Source organism: Cibotium barometz, chromosome 19 (assembly GCF_041138505.1).
Source record: "Cibotium barometz isolate CiBa-2024 chromosome 19, ASM4113850v1, whole genome shotgun sequence".
Classification (NCBI taxonomy): domain Eukaryota; kingdom Viridiplantae; phylum Streptophyta; class Polypodiopsida; order Cyatheales; family Cibotiaceae; genus Cibotium; species Cibotium barometz.
The window spans coordinates 40784396-40792024 of NC_141064.1; positions in this window are offsets into that span (position 1 = coordinate 40784396).

Sequence of the window (7629 nt, forward strand, 5' to 3'; positions counted from 1 at the left end):
TCTCTCTCTCTGCTCCATCTTCCACCGCCATAGCTAAGCTCCTTCATTCAAATTTCAAATTTGAATTTCCCTCCCTCCAGGGGGCCATTCCCACGTGCCACTTCTAGGGTCTTTTCACATTACAATTAAAAAAAGACCGCCCAAGACATTGCAAAAATTAACGTGTTACAATAAAAGTTTTCGAAACCTTATCCGCGGGCCACAGAACCTCGTGCAGAGGTGCGATAGCAGATCCACAAGCGAAGTGTCTGGATAACAAGAAAAACGTCAAACAGGTCGGTGAATCGCGCACAGGTTGCAGGTGTGCGTTTTGTTCTTTCCCCCCTCTCTATCGTCCCTATGCACCTTCCTTGCTCATTCAACCTCTCGAGCAGCTCTCTCAAAGGCAACCATGGTGAACGTTGAGCTATTTTTGCCATTACCAATCATTGATGCAGGTGTTAGTGGCTGGCTCTCTAGTGTACACCTAGCGGAGTTCACCAATATTGCCTGGGAGGTCATCGCTATGCACCCCTCTGCTCCGGAGATATTGGCTCAGCTTCAAGTAGATTCTTGACTATATATTGCTTCTGCTCTCTACTGGCTTGTACCAGCTTTTCACTACCCAATCTTCTTGCCCGTATCAGTTTCAATATCTTCTCCCCCGTATCAATTTCAACATCACCATTGCTAAAAGAAGTGCAACCCAAATCTGTATCAGGTTTTTTCTCTTCAACCATTCCTGATTTTTTGAATTCTTGCATACTTTTATTTTCTACTCTATGTCAATGTGTATGATCTGAATTTTAATTGACATGTTCAAAAATTTAAATCTAATCATAGATAATGATTTAATGAGACAAAAATATGTGTACCTTGTTGTATCGTTGAATTTGATAATGGATGCGGTGATGTCCAAGTGCTAGTTGTCAATGACAAGATGAGAAAGTAGGGTTGTATTACATAAGCAACATGGATGTCAAGGAAAATTTGAAAAAGAGCAAGACCATTTTAAATTCTTAAAGGGCGGGATAATTCTTAAAGGGCGGGATAATTTGAATTTAAAATTGGGCAAGATAATTTGGATGCTCTACCACATGCTAGAGCGGGAGAAATGCATTCTAGCTCTACCACATCGTAGAGCTGGAGTTGAAATGACTTAAACTAGTGCAAGATGACTTGAAATGACAAACCATCCATCTAGTATCGTACCTCTATCTTGACTTGAAGAGTCAAAAATCACCTACTCTTACCTACTAGGCCTTTCAAGGTTCTATGCTATGGGTGACCTTATTAGTCACACCCATTTAAGTCTAGCTCTACCACATGGTTCCACCCCATCTAGACTTTAGAGCGTTCTAGCTCTACCATGTGGTACAGCTACATTTATGCAACAAAAGATTTGTGAGACAATCTGGGTATGCATAGTGAATTGATTCTTCTCTTTGTGTGGTTGTCTTCAAATAAGCATTACTTGTGTCCCAATGGTAGCCAAGAACATTGCTAAGCCAGCTATGGAAGCTCCCTTGTCCTAGAGCATGCACAAAAGACCCCTCTCCACCTTCTTCATAGCATAGCTTCTCCCCTCTCTCCTTGCTTCAAATTGTACTTTCCTGCCTTCTCTCCATAATAGAAGAAGATTCATTGCTCAATACATGCAAGCAACGAGCGTTCCAAATGCACCAAATGGTGATGCTGGCAATGGTGGAAAACATCTGGCAAAGAAGAGCTGATTCAAACATATACTCAAGATAGCATAAGGGAGCCTCCTATGAGCATGGATTGTGGGTTGGGGTGGACCTGAGTTGCGAGCTATGCGTTTGATCTAGCTCTACCACATGGTAGAGCTAGACCTCAAATGCAATTCTAGCTCCACCACATGGTAGAGCTAGACCTCAAAGCATTCTAGTTCTACGATGTGGTCTAGGTTGTGGATACAGCTCTACCACGTGGTAGAGCTAGATCAAATGCAATTCTAGCCTCTTAGTTCTTATCATGTGAAGCAGATCTCTTCTTGGAGTGATTGATTTTGTTAATCTGCATGGTACACAACTAGATCGATGCATTCTAGCTCAACCACATGGTAGAGCTAGATCAAATGCAATTGTAGCTCCTTGGTTCTCGTCATGTGAAGTAGGTCTCTTCTTAGAGTAATTGGTTTTTTTGATCTGCATGGTACACAGCTAGATCCAGGTTGCTTTCCACACATTTGTCCACATGATTCGAATTTCATGCCTCTTCGGTGCCATTTGGGCCACGGTTGGAAATTTCCACCATTTGGCACACTCGTGTATCTTTTTCGAGAACCCGGATTCGAACAATTAGAAGTTAAGGATCCGGGAGCCCATCAGAGAACGGACCACACGGACTTGTGCTAGGAAAGTTGCTCTATGTCCACATCACTCCGTGCATGGATTTGGGCATCGCAATCAATTCTCACAGCGCGTCAAAGTTGGGTCCCAAAACGAAGATAGTGCAAAATCGCCATAATAGAGTTTCGGATCCGAAATGAGTCCGAATCGCATCTGAACACAACAAGAAAGATCCGGGTTGCTTGCCACACATTTGTCCATGTACAATTCGAATTTCATGCCTCTTCGCCGCCGTTTGGGCCACGGTTGGAAATTTCTGCCATTTGGCACACTTGCGAGAACCCGGATTTGGATAGTTAGTTGAGGATCCGGGACCCCATCAGAGAACGGACCACACAGACTTGTGCTAGGGAAGTTTCTCTATGTCCACATCACTACGTGCATGGATTTCGGCATCACAATCAATTCTCCCAGCGCATCAAAGTTGGGTCTCAGTGAAGATAGTGCAAAATTGCCGTAACAGAGTTTTGGATCCGAAATGAGTACGAATCGCATCTGAACACAACAAGAAAGATCCGGGTTGCTTACCACACAATTTTCCATGCATGATTCGAATTTCATGCCTCTTCGGCGCCGTTTGGACCAATGTTGGAAATTTCTGCCATTTGCCATGCTCGTGCATCTTTTTCGAGAACCCAGATTTGGATAGTTAGAAGTTGAGGATTTGGGACCCCATCAGAGAGCGGACCACACGGACTTGTGCTAGGGAAGTTTCTCTATGTCCACATCACTCCGTGCATGGATTTGGGCATCGTAATCACTTCTCTCCCAGTGTGTCAAAGTTGGGTCCTGGGCGAAGATAGTGCAAAATCGCCATAACAGAGTTTCAAGTCCGAAATGAGTATGAATCACATCTGGACACAACAAGAAAGATCCTGGTTGCTTGCCACACATTTGTCCATGCATGATTGGAATTTCATGCCACTTTGGCACCGTTTGGGCCACGGTTGGAAATTTCTGCCATTTGGCACGCTCGTGCATCTTTTTCGAGAACCCGGATTCAAACAGTTAGAAGTTGAGGATCCGGGACCCCATCAGAGAACGGACCACACGAACTTGTGCTAGGGAAGTTGCTCTATGTCCACATCACTCTGTGCATGGATTTGGGCATCACAATCAATTCTCCCAGTGCATCAAAGTTGGGTCCCAGCAAAGATAGTGCAAAATCACCATAACAGAGTTTTGGGTCCGAAATGAGTCCGAATCGCATCTGAACACAACAAGAAAGATCCGGGTTGCTTGCCACACATTTGTCCATGCATGATTCGAATTTCATGCCTCTTCGGTGCCGTTTGGGCCACGGTTGGAAATGTCTGCCATTTGCCACGCTCGTGCATCTTTTTTGAGAACTCGGATTCGGACAGTTAGAAGTTGAGGATCCGGGACCCCATCAGAGAACGCGCCACACGGACTTGTGGTAGGGAAGTTGCTCTATGTCCACATCACTCCGTGCATGGATTTGGGCATCGCAATTACTTCTCCCAGCATGTCAAAGTTGGGTCCCAACGCCATTCAACACACTTGTTTATCTCCTTGGTTCTCGTCATGGTCTCTTCTTGGAATAATTGGTTTTGTTGATTTGCATGGTATACAGCTAGATCAATGCATTCTAGCTCTACCACATGGTAGAGCTAGAACTCAAATGCAATTCTAGCTCCACCATATGGTAGAGCTAGACCTCAAAGCATTCTAGCTCTACGATGTGGTCTAGGTTGGATACAGCTCTACCACATGGTAGAGCTAGATCAAATGCAATTCTAGCTTCTTGGTTCTTGTCATGTGAAGTAGATCTCTTCTTGGAGTAATTGATTTTGTTGATCTGCATGGTACACAACTAGATCGATGCATTCTAGCTCCACCACATGGTAGAGCTAGATCGAATGCAATTGAAGCTCTTTGGTTCTCGTCATGTGAAGTAGGTCTCTTCTTAGAGTAATTGGTTTTGTTGATCTGCATGGTACACAACTAGATCCAAGCTGCTTGCCACACATTTATCCATGCATGATTCGAATTTCATGCCTCTTTGGTGCCGTTTGGGCCACGGTGGGAAATTTTTGCCATTTGGCACGCTCGTGCATCTTTTTCGTCTCGAGAACCCGGATTTGAACAGTTAGAAGTTGAGGATCCGGGACCCCATCAGAGAACGGACCACACGGATTTATGCTAGGGAAGTTGCTCTATGTCCACATCACTCCGTGCATGGATTTGGGCATCACAATCAATTCTCCCAGCGTGTCAAAGTTGGGTCCCAGCGAAGATAGTGCAAAATTGCCATAACAGAGTTTCGGATCCGAAATGAGTCCGAATCGCATCTGAACACAACAAGAAAGATCTGGGTTGCTTGCCACACATTTATCCATGCATGATTCGATTTTCATGCCTCTTCGGCGCCATTTGGGCCACGATTGGAAATTTCTGCCATTTGGCACGCTCGTGCGTCTTTTTCGAGAACCCAGATTCGGACAGTTAGAAGTGAGAATCCGGGACCCCATCAGAGAACGGACCACACTGACTTGTTTTAGGGAAGTTGCTCTATGTCCACATCACTCCGTGCATAGATTTGGGCATCGCAATCACTTCTCCCAACGCGTCAAAGTTGTGGGTCCCGCGAAGACAGTGCAAAATTGCCATAATAGGGTTTTGGATCGGAAATGAGTCCGAATCGTATCTGAACACAACAAGAAAGATCCGGGTTGCTTGCCACACATTTGTCCATGCATGATTCGAATTTCATGCCTCTAAGGCGCCGTTTGGGCCACGATTGGAAATTTCTGCCATTTAGCACGCTCATGCATCTTTTTCGCTCGAGAACCCGGATTCGGACAGTTAGAAGTTGAGGATCTGGGACCCCATCAGAGAACGGAGCACACGGACTTGTGCTAGGGAAGGTGCTATATGTCCACATCACTTCGTGCATGGATTTGGGCATCGCTATCACTTCTCCCAGTGTGTGAAAGTTGGGTCCCAGGGAAGATAGTGCAAAATCGCCATAACAGAGTTTCGGATCCGAAATAAGTCCGAATCGCATCTGAACACAACAAGAAAGATTCGGGTTGCTTGCCACACATTTTTCCATGCATGATTCAATTTTCATGCCTTTTCGATGCCGTTTGGGCCATGGTTGGAAATTTCTGCCATTTGGCACGCTCGTGCATCTTTTTCGAGAACCCAGATTATTCGGACACTTAGTAGTTGAGGATCCGGGACCCCATCAGAGAACGGACCACACGGACTTGTGCTAGGGAAGTTGCTCTATGTCCACATCACTCCGTGCATGGATTTAAGCATCGCAATCACTTCTCGCAGTGCATCAAAGTTGGGTCCCGACGAACATAGTGCAAAATCGCCATAACAGAGTTTCGGATCCGAAATGAGTCCGAATCACATCTGAACACAACAAGAAAGATCCGGGTTGCTTGCCACACATTTTTCCATGCATGATTCGAATTTCATGCCTCTTCAGTACCGTTTAGGCCACGGTTGGAAATTTTTGCCATTTGGCATGCTCGTGCATCTTTTTCGAGAACCTGGATTCGGACAGTTAGTAGTTGAGGATCCGGGACCCCATCAGAGAACGGACCACACGAACTTGTGCTAGGGAAGTTGCTCTATGTCCACATCACTCCGTGCATGGATTTCGGTATCACAATCAATTCTCCCAGCGCGTCAAAGTTGCGTCCCGGCAAGGATAGTGCAAAATCGCCATAACAGAGTTTCGGATCCGAAATGAGTCCGAATCGCATCTGAACACAACAAGAAAGATCCAGGTTGCTTGCCGCATAATTGTCCATGCATGATTCAAATTTCATGCCTCTTCGGTGCCGTTTGGGCCACTGTTGAAAATTTCTGCCATTTGCCACGCTCGTGCATCTTTTTCAAGAACTCGGATTCGGACAGTTAGAAGTTGAGGATCCGGGACCGCATCAGAGAATGGACCACACGGACTTGTGCTAGGGAAGTTGCTCTATGTCCACATCACTCCGTGCATGGATTTGGGCATCACAATCAGTTCTTCCAGCGCGTTAAATTTGGGTCCCGATGATGAAGATAGTGCAAAATCGCCATAACAGAGTTTTGGATCCGAAATGAGTCAGAATCGCATCTGAACACAACAAGAAAGATCCGGGTTGCTTGCCACACATTTGTCCATGCATGATTCGAATTTCATGCCTCTTCGGCGCCGTTTGGGCCACGGTTGGAAATTTTTGCCATTTGCCTCGTCGTGCATCTTTTTCGAGAACTCGGATTCGGACACTTAGAAGTTGAGGATCTGGGACCCCATCAGAGAACGGACTACACGGACTTGTGCTAGGGAAGTTTCTCTATGTCCACATCACTCCGTGCATGGATTTGGTCATCGCAATCACTTCTCCCAGCGTGTCAAAGTTGGGTCCGAGCGCCATTCAACACACTTGTTTGGTTCTCATCATGGTCTCTTCTTGGAGTAGTTGGTTTTGTTGATTTGCATGGTACACAGCTAGATCAATGCATTCTAGCTCTACCACATGGTAGAGCTAGACCTCAAATGCAATTCTAGCTCCACCACATGGTAGAGCTAGACCTCAAAGCATTCTAGCTCTACAATGTGGTCTAGGTTGGATACAACTCTACCACGTGGTAGAGCTAGATCAAATGCAATTCTAGCTTCTTGGTTCTTGTCATGTGAAGTAGATCTAGGTAGAATACAGCTCTACCACATGGTAGAGCTAGATCAAATGCAATTCTAGCTCCTTAGTTCTTGTCATGTAAAGTAGGTCTCTTCTTGGAGTAATTGCTTTTGTTGATATGTATGGAACACAACTAGATCGATGCATTCTTGCTCTACCACATGGTAGAGCTAGACCTCAAAGCTTTCTACCTCTACGATTCTAGCTCCACCACATGATAGAGCTAGACCTCAAATGCAATTCTAGCTCCACCACATGGTAGAGCTAGACCTCAAAGCATTCTATCTCTACAATGTGGTTTAGGTAGAATACAACTCTACCACAATCATATTCAACTGCAGCCAGTTACATTCATTGAAGTATACCTCTACCACATGGTAGAGCTAGAAGAATGCATTATAGCTCCACCACATGGTAGAGCTATATTTCAAAGCATTCTGGTCAATACATTATTAATCTTGGTCTGCCACCTGGTAGAGATAATATCCATTGAAAAACCAGCACTAGAATACTTTGAAGTCTAGCTGAATGCATTTATCTAGCTCTACCATGTGGTAGAGCAAGACTAATAAATGTATTGAGAGCTCCAAGATGGAAATACTCTTCATCTC